Below are 19,254 nucleotides of genomic sequence, written 5' to 3' on the forward strand. Positions count from 1 at the left end.
TGCAGCTGTTGAAAGAAAAAAAATGTGAAATGTGTGTTTATCTTCACATAATTGGATGTAATACAAAAAAGCAGCTACGAAAAATCAACTTGGCAAAATACATGACTGAATCTGAGTAGGAAGAATTCTTCTTGCTTGCCCGTGAAGGTTTTCCCACTCTGAAACACGGCTAAATGAAAGAAAGATAAATGTCTAATTAGCCAGACAGACAGCAGGTGCAGTGAAATGTTGGATTTCACGGCAGGGAGCATCTCTGCTGACTGGTCGTAAATATTGACTGTTGGTGATTGGTTGTAGTGAGTGGAGCGCAGTGGGAGCGGGAGCTGACCGTGACAGCTTCCTCTCAGGATGCTGTGCGAAGTCAGTGTGGCCTTTGTTCCTATAGAGTTTGTGCACTCTAAAGGTATGCGTTTGTCTCTGTCTGCCACTTTGTGAAGTTGTATGCAGAATGGGTTTATGGGTTTACGCCTGTAGCACTTTAGTGAAGTAGCTTTGTTTGTAATTGTTCCCGTAGTCCCTTCACGATGAACACATCTAACATATGCATACAGCCCAAGCATGTTCATTATTATACTGCCTTGTGGTGTGTGTTTGTTGGTGGTAGCTGTGGAGTTGTTAATATGTGCTGTCATTGCCAAGTCTCTGTGATGTGCTGCTGATGGGGACCTGTGGGAATCAAGCTCTTGTTTTCAGGGTTTACCTAGAGGCTGACAAAGGGGAAAAAAAAAGATGAGGTGAGGAAGTTGAAGAAGAGTGATGCATGGAGGTGGTGAGACTGAAAAGGTAGAAACTTTGGAACTAAAGAGAATAATGGAAGCCGGAACAAAAAGATCCAGAAAACTTTCCATATTTACACAAACTAGAGAAATAATCAGCTTTATGGGTAAAATAAACAGTGCTTTGAGAAAGGAAATGAAATGGATTTAATTAGGTGTCAGCTGTTAAACTGGTAGAGTGTAAAGCTATCATTAGCTTCTGATTCATTGGCTATGAAGTTCCAGCTGCAAATACCATGCCAACATACATACTGTATGTTGGTTAAAATGTTTTTGAGCATAACACTTGGACGTAAGTTCTCCACAAGGTCTTTTTAATTTAACTCGTATACATCAATAAAGCATCATAAAAATAATGCGTGCAGCTGTCAGACACTTTTACAGTAAATGTGTATCTGTCCAAACTACATTCATCACTTTCCGTTAAAGCTGAATTTTTTTAAATCTGGGGTTTAATACTGAAGCTCTAAATGTTTATTACACAGTAAATTTAATCATGACACCTGTTATAGCTCAGTCCATCACATTTTCAGATATGCTGACAAACATATTTCTAAAATTGCTAATTGGTAGAACAATGAGTGATAAGTTTACCTAAATTCAAACAAAATAAAAAATCATAAATCTCTACATATTAGCGTTTGGTAGAATTATCTTCTACCAAATGTAGCAACATGAAGTGTTGCTACTCTTGTTGTAATGTCTTTGTGATGTAAAAAGCATTCTTTTTAATATAATCTATCTCATAACTGTTTAATGCAGAACCTCATCAACTAATCTTTTGTTTCACTTTCACCAGTTTTTACGCTTCACACCTAAATTTAAGTATGGAAAAATTGATCAACTGTATAAAAAGTTCAGTTGCCATCGTGGAATTTTCTTGACATTTTTTTCTTTTGCATCTTTTACCCAAAGCCATAGTTTCACTAGGATGCAAATGATTAAAATAATTTAATTGTATAAATGTATCAGGCAGGAGATGGATTCTTATCAAAGACTGAATTCCAAATCTCTTCTCACAAATTGTTTTGGGGTTTTGTGTCAAGTTTACAAACAATCTCCAGAAAATATGTCTTAGAAAATAAGAATACTATAAAAGATTCAAAAAAGGATGTTTTAGGACAGCCTTTTATGCATTTGTATACACTCAATTCTTGGTTAGACCTTTTCTGCATGGATTATTGGGTTAATCTGCTGTGACTTGGAGTCAATCAGTCTGTGGTTCTGTGTAGGTGTAATGAAAGCCCAATTTGCTTTGATAGTGGCCTTCAGGTCATCAGCATTGTTGGTTGGTGTCTTACATCTTCTTCTTGTCAATACCCACATAATCTCAGTGGGGTTCAGGTCAGGTCAGTTTGCTGGCCAAATAAGCACAGTGATTTTATGGTCTTTGAACAGTCATTTGTCACCTTTGGCAAAAGTGTGAGGACGAGGCAAGTGCAGCCGGAAAATAAAATCAGCCTAGATGTACTTGTAGATAGAAAGGATAGTAAGGAGGCTCTAACAGCCTCAGTTACACGTTAAGGAGATCTCTGATCTGGGTGGAGTGTAGAGAAGAACCACAGTTCCTCCGTCTCAGAATCTGCTGAGATAAGCCAGAATTTGCTTGAGGGATCATATTTTCAGTCTGGCCAGAAAATGTCTTGTGATCCCCAGGATGAAGTGCAGAGTATCAATGGGAAAATAAATCTCCTTTTTGAACTGTTACTTCTGCCACAGAAGGAACAGAAAAACTGTCTGCTGGTTTTGGTGATGTTTGTCAATCAACCTGAAGAAGTCAACACTGAGTTGTGTTCAGTGAAAAGTAAATTCCTACATTTAATTTTCCAAGTTAGTCATGTTTTACTGCAAGATTCAATGTTGTGAAATAACCTCTTGAAAATTATATGGCAAAACCTCATACACTAGCTGTTTTGCAAGATAATATCAAGAAAGTTATGCAATACTAAAGTTTTCATTGGTATAATAGTAAATAGTCTGATCACTGCTTTAGATTGGTTTTAAATGCAAATGTTCACCATCAGCTATGTGCAAAACAAATATTTCCTGTAAATATCTTATTGTTATGCCAAAGGTTTGGTAATCATGTATATGATGATCTACAGTCATCATCTGATGGTAGTGGATAACAAATAACAGAAAGTAGGTCAGAGCCCTGATCATTATGTGGTCATAATTTAGCAGTGCTCGTTGGAGAAGTTGCAGGGTATCAAGCTCGAGTGAGAGTGTCGGCTGAGAAACATGCACTGCTAATTTTATGCGAGTAGGATCTTGAATGACACTACAGCAACATGGCACTGTGTGTTTTGAATTTCAAAAACTCCCTTGAGCTGCCCCAAAACTCTTTTTTCATATCCAAGCCACTGAACAGTGTGTTCTGTCATCGCAGCGGCAGTTAGGAACATTCACTCCTCTGCACGCCCTACTGATCTCTATGGGTGGGCTGGACAAGATACACACATAAATCCTGTGAAGCAGGTCCATGATATGTTTAGAGGTCCTCTGCTCGACTGCGTTTACACAAACACCAACACGTGCTGCATTTTTGGTACATGTAGACACATTCACATGTAGGGAACCCCACATCCCACTCTCTATTTCTGAGCACAGCGTACCCCTCATCTCGTGAACAGCGTGACCCTTGAAGCCATCTCATCTATGACTGAATGACAAGTATGAAACATCTTGTGCGACTGAGGGATGAGTTCACAGGGATGCCAAGTTGCGTATAAATGCCCTGGAGAGATTGCCCAGCTATGAACAGAGTCCTTACAAACATCTCAGGCCAGGAATTTTTAGCTTTTGAGAGACTGCAATATTTGGTAACAGATGGACAGATTGGCTGCTATGCTAATACAACCCGTTCTCATTCCCAGGGCATCAAATTCTGGTGGTTATCAAAGCTGGTAGCCTTTTCATGCTACTTTGGACCTAACAAATCTGAAAACCTTCTGATTATACCTGAGTTTCAAGGAAGTCATGCTTCACAGCCACTACTGGGAAAGTAACACTTTCTAAATAGACTTAGACTTAGACTTGACTTTATTGATCCCTTGGGAAGACTCCCTCAGGAAATTATAGTTACCAGCAGCTCACAGGCAAAAATGTGGCACACAGTAAGCATACACAAAATACAAAAAATACAAATTAAATACAAAACAAAGAATATAAATACAACACAAAAGGAAATAAATATTACGGTAACATTGAAAGTCTTCTGGTGCTGCAAAATATATTTAATCTCTATTGTAATATCAATATGAGCACTATTACTAATTTAAGAAACTGCAATGTGTAGGAAGTTCAAAATTTTGTTGCCATGCAATAAAACTCCGATTTTCAGTGCTGTCATGACTGCGAGGTCATGTTTTGCTCATTTTCTGTAACTTTTTGTAGGCAAAATATTTCCTGGATTTTGTAATTGGTTTTCTAAGGATCTCTTTTTGAGAGTGTTTAGAACACATATTTTTAAATGGAAACATTGAGTACTGTAATTCACATGTTTAAAAGTGAATTCACTTATAAAAACATCATTTAAAAAAAACATGTTTACCTTGTCAAAACATTATATCATCCAAAATACTGTTATGTTTTTGATTATCTGAGGTTGATACAAAGCATAGACAATGTTGTCACACAAACACAAAGGCTACATTGTTAATTTTAAACTTGTGAATATGTATCAAGAGAAGATCATATTTCCTTTATAGGGAAAGTCTGGTTAATCTTCTATTATGCTGCAATTTTTTTTTTAAATCTATTGTTTAATCATGTTGATGTCACATTATTTTTCTTTTATATATCACATAGAGTTAAATAAGTTATTTTTACATAAACTGCCCCTCATTCATGTTAAATTGTGCACATATATATTTATAACAGCATAATAAAAGTCCAAAATATAGACATAACTTTAAGTATTAAGTACATAATATATATATTATATTTGAATCTGGTCAAGGGCTTATTAAGAAAACCAAATTGTAATTGCAATAAAACTACTTTCGAGGATAAAGCACCAAGAACTATTTTAGCTAAGCCTAAGGAAAAGATTATGGTTTGGTCCCAAAAAAGAGCTGCTGCAAGGCCACATTATTAAGTCATTCAAAATGCCTTCCCCAACATTGGTTGTTTTCCGTTTAAATTCCCAGTTCAGCTCATCTTCTGAACAGATTGCATTGTTTGCTTTCTACTCTCAGATCAATGTTTCCACAGTGTTCCGATTTGCAAATCAATGTCTTAACAATGCCCATCTGTGTTTGTAAATTCTGATTCAAACAGCGTTTGGTGTTTGTGGGTTCACTTTAAAATTTTGAATAGCTAGATTTTTATTTATTTTTTAATACAGTGACAAACTTCCAGCCTTTCTGATTGGTCCATAGCCCTGTTACACTTTAATCCAGAAAAAAAAAGTTGCTATCGTGCTTCATGAGTCTCCTGGCTCACATTTATGGTCCTTACTGTCCAAAATAGCATTGCAAAAGCCTCTGTTGCAAATAAATGGCCAGTCAAATGGTTTATATATTGGATTTTATCATCTCTCAATATGGGACACTGTGACGAGACTAATCTTTCCATTTATAGACCAACTCATGCATTTTATTTTCCTGAATCTGTGTCAGTGAATTTGAGCTCTGCTCAGGGAGTATTTCTTCACTTCTAGATCAGTACTTCAAGCTGTTAAAATTTCATGACTGTTGTCACTGTGTGACAAAGAGCAACTGTGCTTATCTTTGATGACTTTGCTGCTGAAGTGAGAATATAAAAACAACAAGAGCTTAGTATGGCCAGGGGAGCAATAGCAAGCTCCCAGGACTTGTGAGGAATGATGCCCAATGTGATGATTGTGAACTGACTAGCTGGCTTTTAAAAAGTAAACTCACCAACAAAAAAAAAACAACAAAAAGCCATATAAAGCCAACTGTATGTAACTTACCAGAAGTTATTAATATATTGCAAGCTTATTTCTGTAAGTGTGTTTTGGTTTTGATTTTATTTTCTCAATAGATCTTCTGTCTTGCTTGGCCAGACGCCTGCTCCGACTCATATTTCATCTCGGGAGCTATGATCCATGTCAGGGGAGAATCTCTATTTTAGCAGGCCCCGTGTCGATACAGTGAATTTTTCCAGGGGCACGCACTCTGTGTCAAATCGATTTAAACTAACATAAACAACCAAGTTCTTTCTGGTATTTAGGAAAGGTCATTAACTTGGGAGAATCATTCTGGATTCCCAGTTTGGTTGGAGATAATAGGAGGCAGCTTAGATATTGATCTGCTCTCATCAAACAGAGTGCTTTCTCTGAGAGCCTACTCTGTTTTTCTGGACACCCGAACGTGTGATATGAATACAAATGCTCAGAAGCACAATCTCCTCATGCTCATGCAAATAAAGTATAATAAGAGTGAAAATAACTAAAGACTAGTTAAAAACCTCAGGGTATAATTCTCAATTGTTTCAAACTTGATTAATAAGTTTTTAACAATGACATTTGTGGAGAAGACCCATCATATCTCAGGCTGATGGCAGCAGCCTGAGATCAAGCCATAAGAGACAAGAAACAGTTTTTGCTCCTGACTGATTTTCAAGGACAGATCGATGCTGATGTGCCAGACAGTTAAATAAATGTCACTGTAAATACATGTTGTTATATGTCATGAAAGAGCATCCACAGAAGGAAGGACAAAACTTTGGAGCAGCAGCAACAGTGAGTGTTATTAGTATAATTTCATATTTTTATTCTTAAGACCTGGATGGAGATTAAACACAAATAAATTGTGTGGGCAGGTTTTTAATTTCAAGATTACACAGAACTAATATAAAAATTTCTTCTTTGAATCATTTTAGCATTTTTTTCTGCTTTGTGTACTCAATATAGAAACCAGTTTCAGAATATTTTACCTTAATGACTTGTTGTATTTTCCATCTGAAGTAGTAGCATATCAGCAGAGGGGTATGCAAGAACAACACCAGCAGTTAGATAGGCTGCAGGGGATTAAAATAATGCTAGGTTTGTTTCAGTGTGTGCCAAGAAAATGCCCCATACTTTTATACCACCAGCAGGAGTTGGTGCAACACTAGCTGGACCTAAATTTGAATGTTGCTTACACCAAAATCCACAAAAAGGAAAATATTTTTAGTTTAATTTTTTGCTAAATTATGACATCCTTGGACTGCCTGATATATGTGTGTCAGTCCACCCTCTGGGCAGGAGTACAAACTGAATGCAGATTTTAATTAACTCATTAATTAACTAATTAATACATTTATTTATTTTTCTGTTCAAATTGCCAACCCACCACAGTGGCTGGTGTGTTCCTGAAATTCACACACATGCATTTACCCACATTTGGCTGGTTGCCTGTGCCAATTTCTGCCGCTGGCTGGTATTTTTTATAATCAAGTAAGCTGCAGGAATGGGCAGATTGGTTTTGTTGTCTCACATTAAACTAAGGCAGATTGTCTTGCTCCACATGAAAGCCATTTTTGTCATTAGATTTCAGGCAGCATTCCATTCAAACGCTGTGCTTGACCTTTCCAGAATTGGCTTAAGCGATTTCATCTTGATCCCTGCAAGCTTCACTCTTTCTACTCATGGTGAAGGCTAAATTGAAGAAGGCATTCATGAACCAAAGAGTAGTTAGCGTTTGAGAGGAAAAGCCATGAAGCGATACGTATGAAAACTTGTTGACTTTAGTATGAGAAAAGGGCCTTTTTCATAGACGTAAGTCTTTTGTTACCAACCTGGGTTCTCCAGGTGATGAGATGGTATTTGTCACGTGAACTTCTCACCCCTTCACTTCTAAAATGTATCACACTCTCTAAGTCTGAATGTAAATATTTTATAAGCTTGTGCACTGAACTTCGTCATGGCATGGCCAGTAGCTGCTGAGACACATCACCAATAGCTACAATTATTTTGACTTAACTGTGACATTTTAGGAATGTCTTTACATACCTAAGTGGCAAATATATATTTATTTTCTAGGAAGAGAATTTGAAGATCATATGCCATTTCTTGTCAGATTCTAGCCATAATTGTCATACTGACCTTTTACGAGCAGCTATGCTGCACACAATTGATTACAGAGTATATGTAACTGTAAGTGAAGTCACAATGCTGATGAAATGTTGAACAATTTTCTCAAAAGGGCTGTTATTGTGCAAACATTGTTAAATATTGCTTTATTTATTATTTGTCATTTCAGTAGGTAGAGAACAGAAATAGCAAGAGCAGAATTTATTTGCTGAAGTGGTTAAAAAAAAAAATTTTTGGATTTGTAAGCCAGTACTCTGCTTGGTATTGGTCATAAAATCAAGGGGGGAATATTATTACTTTCTTCAGATTAATATGTCTTTGAACAACTTCCGAAAGCCCAGAAAATGATGCTGTGAATGTGTAAACCTTCCATATGTCAAACTGAAAATGTACTCAAGGACAAAGATATTAATTTCTAGAAACATTTGCACCCTAACTGCATTTAGCTGGTCAACCTAATATATTTAAAACACCTCACTCAAAATAAAAGGCAAAAACATGTTTGCAAGCGTAAATGTACAAACTTGCAATATACGACAGTGCATGTGAGCTACTATTCTTATTGTTGTGTGGTCACAACAATGTAAGCTATGCTGCAACTTACATTTTACAAGACATATTTCATGCAATGCCTTTCTTAATGATTTCTCTCTCAGCCAGTCACATGTAGCTTTTGAAACCTAAAAGCCTCAACATGACTTTTCAGTCAATACCCTTAAACAGAAAATGTCACATTCCTCAACAAAAGGTGAGCACAAATGCAGGACTAAATAGAAAAGAGGCAGTCAAAAAATAAACTAAACAACCTTTCTTCTTCAAGGCAAACAGAAAAATGTAGATTTACTGAATAATATATCAAAATGAGTTGGCACGATAATGTCATGCCTGAGAAGGATCCGGCAATAAATAATGTGTTTCAACTGTTGTAGCGAATTCACTAAATAATTAAGAAGTAACAAGCTTTAATCAATAACTAATTGTTGAAACCATTTGTGTCATGTGAGAAAGCCAAACTCAGCAAAAGAAATCCTGAAGAATGTGAAGTCAGCAAGAACTTAGAATTTAACACCCAGACATTTTTTTAGAACAAATATGAAATGTTACAACAAATAACTCTGAATGCATATTAAGAAAACATATCCAAACCCACAGAACATCTTGTTTGTGGACAGCATGTTTGTTCAATTAAAACTACAAGTAAATGGAGGCTGAAGAGAAGTTTCATGCTTTTCTAAATTCATTCAAGCTCAATTCAGCTTCAACAGTCTATTCTTCACAAAGATTTCCACTGCTGTTATAACGCAGTTCCCTGCTTTCTTTTCGGAGTGGAACAGTGGTTATAGTGGGTGCCACAGGCATCAATTATGGCCGTCCCGAGTTCGATCCCTGTCCTTGGTTACTTTGCTGTATGTCTTCCCCCCTTATCTCTGGCCCCTTCCATTCAGGTTCATGTCAAATGAAGGCCAGTAGTTCCAAAAAAATGTTTTAAAAACTAACTCTTTAGTGACATCATTTATAAACTCTGATAAATTGCAATCTCTTACTTGATTCCTCTTCAAATTATTTTACTTCAATATATGGTCCCTAACCTTGGCACTCACTATCACTGGTATTGCGGAGATTCATGTACTGAAGACAGTGCTTTAAACATTTTATGATGCACAGCATCCTGTTTTACGACCATTGGAGAAAAAAAAGATACTCTTTGAAAAAGTCTTCACTCAGCAAGAACAAAATGCAGTAGCGAGGTAATTATTTGACCAAACCCTTCACAGCCACTGTTGCTCACAAAATCTAGCCAGTGATGGATGATTATGACAGGAAAAACTGGGTCTGAGGATTGAGGGAGAATGATAGACAGTACTTCTCTTGGCATTCCAATTTCCATTTCTTGCTTATTCCCTTAACTAGAAGGCTCAGTCAAAGATTCAAAACTCTCTGTGGCCTTGAGCATTTCTTGCTGCAGGGAGACTCTTTGAGTTCTTCTCATTTCAGAGTTTCTGAAAAGCCAGCATATGACAGTCCGCTCTCTCCCTTGGCTTCTGTTGGAGAGTACACTGGTCTTCCTCCGGGTCATCAGAGACCAGGCTACTGTCTTCCAGACTGTTTACCACCTCACTGCTGTCAGAGAGACACAGCACTCCTCTTGTGAAACTGGTGAACATAGTCCACTATATCTCTGCCTGCGGCGCCTCTTTGCTCACATTTCTCAATTCTTAAATAACGCTTTTTCAAATATCACAGGGAGAGCTTCGTAGGGAAAATGTATGATGATCAGTAGTTTGACCAGTGGGTTACATGCTAGCTCAAGATCCTAATATCCGTTGGAGACACTTGCCTAAGGCTGCTTGTCAGTTGTCTTCAAGGAGTTTCAAGTGTGTTTACTTCACCAGACCATACCCTGCATTACGACATGCAGAATTCCTCCTACTGACAAAGATTTTTACTTGTATACAATGCTGTGAAAAAGTATTTGCTTGTTTCTAGGTGTCGGTTTTTGCTTTGTTTTTTTGTCACATGTAAATGTTTCAAATCATCTCAATAAGTATTTTCAACATTTTTCACATTCACACACCACACGTTGACACCTTGGGCCTCTAGAATCTTCCTCGTGTCTTCGGGAATACTTAACTATTGTTTTCCACCTAAGACTTGTTTTTCCTAAACACTGCAGAAAGTCCTTCTGTGTGTTCAGACCCTACAATACTTTTCACCTCAAGACATCTTAATATATTGATGCATACAGTACATACATACATTAGCAGGAAATCCCTTAAAAGCCCTGCAATTCATGTTTAAGTCTTCATTCCACTTGATGCAGATTTATAGCTATGAAAGATGACTTTGTAACAGAACCCTGCATTGGGATTGATGCAAATCCCGTGGCAGCAGGTTGTTTTAAGATTACCACAGGCAGCAATGGATGGCTTAAAATAGACACCAGGTCCCAAGACTGTTGTAAGGATGGAGAGGACAACTGAGGTTGGGAATAAAATCATGACTGGAGTCTAGAGAAAAATAATATGTCATTAAACAAAATAGTCATGAAACTATGAATAAATATTTAAATAATATAAAAAATGAATAAAAGATAAGCAATCATCAATCGCATAACTTTACAACCAAATAATGAAGCTACGCAGAACATTTTACACCTAGTCAACCACATGCTGAAGCACCATAAGCTAAACTCTACGCAGATATCATGCAACACAGATTGATTTGTAGGCAAGATAATGTCAGTCCCAAAAATCTAAAAGCAAACTTTTGACAGCTAAAAAGACGGAGCAAATGTGTTTTCCATTGGACTAATTGATGACCACTCTGTTCAGGGAAATTAGTGTTGCCCTTAAAGCCTGCAGTTATTACACGACTCAACAATTGTGTCCCAGCTCACAAAACAAGCATCTGTTTGCTAAGGAATGACAACTGCTTGAATGGCTGCTGGTGACACCTTGTAACCATTGTGGGATTTCCTTTGTTTTATTTGCATAAATGCAATAACTATGTGTTGTGAGACTTATGTTATGTTGCTAATATAAGAGTTGTTGGCTAATCTTGCATATTTCACAGGACAAGTCAAAAGTTTGACAGTGATGAAAAGACTAACAGAAAACAGCACCGTCTAGTTGGGATTTTGTTAGACTAAAACACATACATTTAACATTTTGTTCTGCCAGAGTACTGTCGTTAACCAATTTCATATGACAGACTTTATATCATGTTTGATGAAACATTTTTGTGAAAATATCTTACTCATGTAAAGCTCATGTAATAACATGAAATGTTATTGAAATATTAATCAACCTACTCTACAGTCCTGTAGTGGTCTTTATTGAATGGAAGGTGAAGAAGCCTCAAGTACACTCTCTTAGTTCACCAGTGTATTCTACAGAGTGGATGGAGGGTTCTCTATTATGCTAAGCAACTGGTGCAACATTATTTCTTATTACAATTAGTTGTAGAGGCTCCAGAGCAGAGCAGTCCCTACCACAGAGCTTGTCTTTTTTTTTTGTACCATTGTGTAGCGTTTCCTTTATGTCACTGGGTCTGATGGTGCTCTAACAGATTGTTGCAAAAAAGGATATACACTTCAAATGCTAACTTACAAAAGACATTGTGCTTCAAACACAAAAATCTTAGCTTCTTCAAGAGAGAGAGCAGATGTTCAGTTGCTTCTTGTGATTTCACTAGTCTTTTGTCCAGGTGAATACCATGGCAACTACTCCTGAAGAGCACTCTAATTTATATATTTAGACTTTAGAAGGTAAAAAAATATTAATAAATAAATGAGAAAAAGCTGCTGTTTTTCTTCCTAATAAGAAGAGCAGTGGAAAAAAAAATTGTGTGGAAAGGTGACATATGTGGAATAAAGTTTCATTAAACCCATTAAACCATTGCATTGTCAAGGTTACAATGTGTGTACTTATAGCTACAGTTTGTAACTTATACAGAATATGTATTTTTTAATTACAGTAGTTGAAACTCACTGTTGTCACAGTGTGGTATTAGACAGTCTGTGGAAAAAGTCAAGTTCTTTCGCCTTCTCCCTTTGCTAAGTAGAAACAATCAATCAGAGCCAGGAGGCAGGTCTTAGAACTGTCAATCACCCGCTGTGTGGTGCTGCTCATTCCTCCTCTCCTGCTCTCTGCTATGCTGCAAATATGAAATGTTGTGAATTCTCAGGTTACTTAGCATGTTTCCTGTAACAGAAAGTTGCTTCGCTGCTTTTAGTACTTTGAGCATTGAGTACATGAATGTTAAGACCTTCTTCCTGACTGATTGGTTGTATTGGTCAGGAGCCGTGCATTTTTTCAAATGCTGGTAATAGCTTACCGAGAAGGTGGAGGTCATCAATCTTTTCACAGATCATCTATCTCATAATATCCTTTCACAACATGGTGACTGTTTAAAAAAATATACAAGAAACTTTTTGTTTTTTAAATAATAGTTTCATGCTGGAGTTAGCTATAACACAGAAATTCCCAGATTTTTTTCTAAAATATTTAAAAGAATTTGGAGTTTCGGAGGCTGCTGTAGATGCTTGACAGTGTATTTGCTGGTATTTGCAAAGCAGCCAATTCAGGAGTGCCACTCATCTAACTTGGCGCTGATTGACTTTACCCAGTCGGGAGCCATCTCAGGCATTGGCAAGACGCTAATGCTTGGACTGCCAGAGGTAGTCAGACGGCCTGGTGGTGGTAATTGTATGGCAGCCTCACTTTTGTCAGTCTGCCTGAGGGCAGCTGTGATTACAATGTAGCTACCATCATCCCTGTGTAAGTCTGAGCTTTTTGCAGTAGCAACAAGACGATATCTGAAGCGTGCATTAATATATATTGAGATATATTTGGTGTAGATAGATTTTTTTTTTTATACTGAAACCTGCATTTTTTGGCACTAACAACCATGTGCCACTTAAAGTCACATCAACCCACTTTCTTGTTCAATTTTAACTTCAGCATGCTATTTTCTCTGTCTGTATGAGTAAAACCGAGTTGCTGCGAAGTCATTGAGTGATTTACAATTTGTGTTTGCAGCCAGATGACTTACCCAATAAAGTGGTCAATGACCACTTTATTTTAACGCTTGAGTATTTTAACTAATTAGTTGTACTGTAAGCAGTAGGTGTTCAGAGAATAGAAAAACTGGGAGACTAAGGTGTTTTGCAAGCTTACCAACTACCGACACACACCAGACACACAACTCTTAAGACTGATCTATTAGGTCGTCAATAATCCGAGCAGTTGCGGAGCCATCCAATTGTATTTTCTGGGCTCCTTACATAGCTGTGCAAGCTGAATTGCGTTAGACCCGCTAGATAAATCAAAGGACATGATTCTAACATAGCTACCTACTTTGTTAAGCTTAGAGCAAGCTCACTGAATCAGGCACACAATGGCATCTTGCAGCCTCAGGATGAAAGACAAACTGCAGTAGATTCTGAGAGGCAATTATATGCCCACTTGTTTAATCGTGTGAAATGGCATGTAGGCCAGAGAAAAAAATTCTTTACACTTGCACATACACATACAATATCTAGCCTTTACATTCATTTCAATAAAAAAAATGCATGAAATAAAGTAAGGGTTTTTTTTTTTGTTTTTTTTTTGTGTTTGTTTTGCATTGGAAAAATTGTGAAACCTTGTTTTCGGCCAGTGGTGTTTTAGTAGTTTTGCAAGTTGTTACATGATATGACATGATTTGTAATACCCTGCAGATCAGAAAGTGATTCAGGGTTGAACAAATCCAAGACGATCCTGCAGACTCTGTAGAAACTTAAAGAATTTATAAAGCAGACAAGTCAACACAAAGAAGTTTAGAGGTTATATTTAAGTGAGTATACTTCGTATGTCCTTGTCATGTCATTCTCACTTCCCAGCAGCATTTTTTCTTCGTATCAACAATTGCATTTAAGGTTGAACTGAAGGCTGTTTAAAATGCATTAAGTGCTTTTAGGCACCAGTCCTCTGTTATGTTTACATCACTGCTCATTGTCGTGACATCCATTGCACATAATCTGTTAAAAAAGATTCATTCTTAAGACTTTCTGGAACCTTTAGAATACTCCATAATGTCTTATCATCTGCAATCCTAGATCAACAGTTTTTAACAATCAACTGAAATCCTGGGGTTCTTATTGGGGACTGAGCACAGAATATTTAAAGCACATACCAAATAATGGAATTGATAGAATCATAAACAATATTTTGCGTCACGTTTTTTTCTTGTGTGTGTTGAAAGTACTTTTGATTCCTTTAAACAACACTTAGTATGTCTTTTATTTCCCTTCAAAAGTTGATGCTGAATAATTGATTTTGAAAAGCATGGCAATGTGAACTTGGCTCCCAAAACAGCCTCACGAGTACTGATTTGGCACAGCTCTGTCACATTTTTTATATTTTTTTTATTCCTCTAAAGAAGTTTTCTTGCTTTGTCTTAGTTTCCCATTTTGCTTTTACATTAGCAATGCTACAAAATCCTAAAATATTCTTTCCTCTCCCACATAGGACGTTGCTACAGAAATGTGCCTGTTTGCAGTTTGTTTGGCAGGTGTCCCTTTCCTTATCTGTCCTGCCATGAAAGACATTTGATTATTCCCATTTAGTAGGCTGTTTGGCTCAAGCAAAGAATACGCAGCTGCCCGCACTTCACAACTTTTGACAAATCAGAGTAGACATAACAAATTGTTAGGGAGAGATCACACTAAATGTGTAATCTGTAAAGCTATTCTGTAAAACATTACCACAAGGGTATTTGCTTTATAGCACGAACACCTGGAGTACTTTTTCCTTTCCACAGAAAGAAAATCAACTAGCTGCCAACAAGTACTAAGCCAGAGTTATTAGCCATCGCTATACAAGCACAATCTGTTAAATGTATGCTTTTATCAACGTCAGTAAGGCTTCATTTTATCTTAACAAGGCCAGGATAGTTGGTTTTTTAGCCACATAGACTCATTTATTGGTGTAACATCTACATAAAGGGCATAAGTGAATGTGAGTCAGAGAAAGCTTTTCTAATTTGCCTGAATGCCATATCAACAAAGAGCTAACTTAGTCAGCACATTACCACTTATGTGAGAAAAAGTTCTAACATGCACAAAAAAATCAAGATACACCAGCTCAGCAAAACATAAAGATTAACATTAAACCTCAATATTTCTTCGATGAGTTGAAAGCAACACAAAGGTTTTCTTTAAAAGTCGTCTTTCCTTGCAAAAGTGTACATCAGCTCTCTGTTTCATCTTTAGATTTAGACTTAAATGAATTGTCCACTCCATTTGACTAATGACATTTGAATAATGCATTTTGTTTAATGTTACAAAATTGATCTTATTTAGAATCAGTCGAAATATTTACATTTTTGTCTTTTTGTGGGTATTCATGTTCAGAAATGCATTTAAAGTCTTCTGGTCTTTGTATAACCAAAGATGGAAATCTTTTCAGATTCTCGACACAGTGTTGATCTTGTTCTCAGTACAGCCTGATTATTTTGGTATTGTTCATGGACAAGATCTCAAGGTGTGGATAATGTAGTTCAGTCAGTTACTTTGAGAAATTTACTTTGTGCTGAATTAGTTTGCCGGTGGGTGTGAAGCAGAGAAAGTGCCCTGTAGGGGAAAGTTCAAGTGACTAAGTTTGATTGGGTAGAAAATACTGGAAAAAATATCACACTAGAGGTTTTTTTATTATTTTAGTGTTCAAACCAAATTGGGCTTTCACAAGAAGCTGCCCAGTATGTTCCCACTTTAAAACACTGGACACAAACTACACAAGAACTTGTTTACTTTGCAAGAAAATCCAAGCCCACTTTCTCAAAAAGAACACAGATGGTCTTTTCCACACCAGAGCCCAGATGAGAATTGAAATCTGTTCAAATTAAGTAAGATTAGGTAACTAACTCTAATTTATGTAAGATGAACCAAATTGCTCTGAAATAAAGTCCTAATTTTAAGGCTACTAAAGGTGAACTGAATGATTCAAATTTAGAGTCAGTCTTTGCTTCAAGTGGAAGAGTTTCAGTATGGGATTCTTATTCTCTAGTACTGGAAGAGGATATGGGGAGACAAGGTATCTACTTTAATGTTCAGGTCTACTATGGTGTAGGAAGAGTTCGGCCAAAAAGTAAACCTCTCCATATATACTACTGTTGGGTACAATCCAACATAGAAAACAATTTCAGAAATTGCTGTTGATACAATATGGACAATGAAATTCAAAAAGTTGCAGGACACTAGCTCTTCACCTGGATTTTATATATATATATAAATGCATATGTATTATGCATGTAGACTTAGGGTTTCAGATTTTAGCAGAAAACAATTTTAATGGTTGAGGTCATTAAACAGTGAGAGGATGTTCTTCTTATGCTTGCAATTATTCATGCTTTAAATTTGTTGAAGTCATGGTACATAAAGCACATTTAATAATTGAACCAATGTTATTATTGGCATACTGCATAAAACAAAAGGGAAGCTACATAATGTCAAAGTATGTCTTAATACATAAAACCGTTTTATTATCACACCACTTACAAAGGTTCTACTCGGAAAATGAAGTAATGTCAGTCGGTTTATGCTGTACTCGTTTCTTTGTCTTCAGCTAAATTAATGTTATCATTTGCATTGTTTGACTTTGTACAGCATCTGGGGTTCCTGATCTCCAAGGCCCATTGACTTTCCTGCAGAGTAACCTTGCTGGAAATGCCAGAACATTACTCATGCTGCTTTTTTTGTCAACTCGCTGCATTATTCGTACCCTCTTAACTGCATCTGATTTTATATATTTGTGCAGAAAAAAAGCATCCCGGGTGTATTATGCACACTGTAGCTTAAATGGATTCACTTGGATGTGATTACCATGTGCAGGAAGTCATTGTTATTTATGACATGGGTCTCTCTCTGTATAAGCACACTGCCACATCATCTGTCACTGTCACCACTTTTATTTGACTTACTACAGAAGTGTGGTTACTTATGTCAAGGGATGGAGCTGGTCAAATTCATGAGTTTACCAAGGCAATCTGTGGTCCTAAATGACAACACCATAGTCCATACAGTTAAAGTTTAGCTTTGATTACCCCTGTGGGCATGCTTTTATGAATGCTAACTGCTGCTCTGCTCTCCTCAGCACATTTCCTATCCCTTCAAGAGCTCTTGTCTCGTAGTTCATCTCATCCAAAAAGCCACTGGCTCCTTTGCAAGTTCCTGCACTGCTGTTCTCCTTCTCGCTTTTCTGACACTGTACAATGCACAACGCTAAGCCCAAAGGCTTTGGGCAGAATAGAAGTGTCATAAAAAAAACCTATTCACATCCCAAATGGCTCTTCAAGGCGGAAAGTTTTAAAGGTTTTGTTCCCGTTCTGCAAAAATGGCAAAGTGCTGCTCATTGCTGAAACTCTCTACCTCCACCAGGAAAATGATAGAGTGATTTAAGTATGAAATATTCCTAAAGCTGTCAAAAAAAAAAGCTGCTGAAATGTCCCCCGTTGTGCTCAACTAATGCCCAGATGGACATTTTTTGCTTCTTATTTTTGTTTCTATTCCCATTTCCTCTGGATTTCTGTAAAACAGAAATGTGTTATTTCCCAGCAAGGGATAGATTTTAAATGCCTCTCTTTGCAGCAGTTACCTTTCAGTCTGAACCAAGGCCACTTGTGGAGCACCAAACCAGCTATTGAAGAAATGACAGCTTACAGGCAACGCGTTTTCAGGTTTGTTTAGACCATGTAATTTGCACTCTGCACATATTCATCCCTGCAGGGCAAAATGAAGGAAATTTAAGCTCTTTCTGATGTGTCCTTCATGTAGACATTTTATAAAAAAAACATTGGCAAAGATGACAAAGTGATAAAAAAAAACCCCAAAAACAATGCAAACAAAAATACACTGAATGGAAATAATGCACATTTAAAATAAAGAGGGATTTCTTATAAAACGCCAATTTTCCTAGATTAAATCACCCTTTCCAGCCCAGCGCACAGTTTCTTTTCCATACCACAGTGGTATAGATTTGAACTTATTAATATTATCATAACATGTATCATACATGTAGGCTGGATGTCTGAATAAATAAAAATCAAGCAAAAAATGTGATTAATGATAACTTTCTTCTTATGATTGCTTATTTAGTAATGTTGTTTCAGTAAAAAACTAAGAATATGCATTTTAAAGCTTCTGTTTGTTCTTTTCTACATCATAAAAAGGTAACATTTGTAAAGTAATCAACTTTTTGCCTGATTTTTCCCATCTTTGACACATTATACATAGTTTGTCCATTTTATTTTTAACACCTTAACAAACAAATGACTAATGAATCATGCTGTTTCATTCTATTTTCTTTTTATGAAGGTTTTTAAACAGATCCGATTATGATTTTTCTTATTTTTAAGGGATACAGCCTTCTAGTGATTATTTATGGAAATGTTTATTTTCTTGGCATATACATGTTATGTCATGCTATGCAAAATATATCTTTTGATTTTAAGTTTCATATTAGATCATATTTACTCAATGAACAGACAAGCTCTAGTCACACCTAGAAAACCAAATCATATCAAAATTATTTTTTAATTATAAATATTCTTTCATTCTTGGTAATATTTGTCCCATGAAATTAATAGGAAAATGTATTTCCTATGAATTCTTTTAATGATAGCTTTCTTCTTATCACCTTGTCATAAGGCCACATTTGTAGCGTGCACGGTTTATCTTACCTGAGGATCCTCCATCAGAGTAACTCTGAACACTGGCTTCTCAGTTATTTGAAGTACCATGTCTTAGTGGTGTGTCAAGCTCCTTCTGGTTTTTGGATGACGGATTGAACGGTGATCTATGAAATATTTAAAAACTCGCATGTTGGTTTATAGCTTAACTGCATCAGTTCTCTATAAAACATCTTCCCTGAATAATCTGCTAAGTTCCTTTTGCAATGCTAT

General features: G+C 36.6%; 1 pseudogene; it reads left to right on the top strand.

Moving 5' to 3' along the window:
* Window positions 1–19,254, top strand: part of LOC129366740 (transmembrane protein 132C-like) — a 155,477-nt pseudogene that overhangs the window by 33,631 nt on the left and 102,592 nt on the right.

Source organism: Poeciliopsis prolifica, unplaced genomic scaffold (genome assembly GCF_027474105.1).
Source record: "Poeciliopsis prolifica strain line A6 unplaced genomic scaffold, Auburn_PproV2 SCAFFOLD015, whole genome shotgun sequence".
Classification (NCBI taxonomy): domain Eukaryota; kingdom Metazoa; phylum Chordata; class Actinopteri; order Cyprinodontiformes; family Poeciliidae; genus Poeciliopsis; species Poeciliopsis prolifica.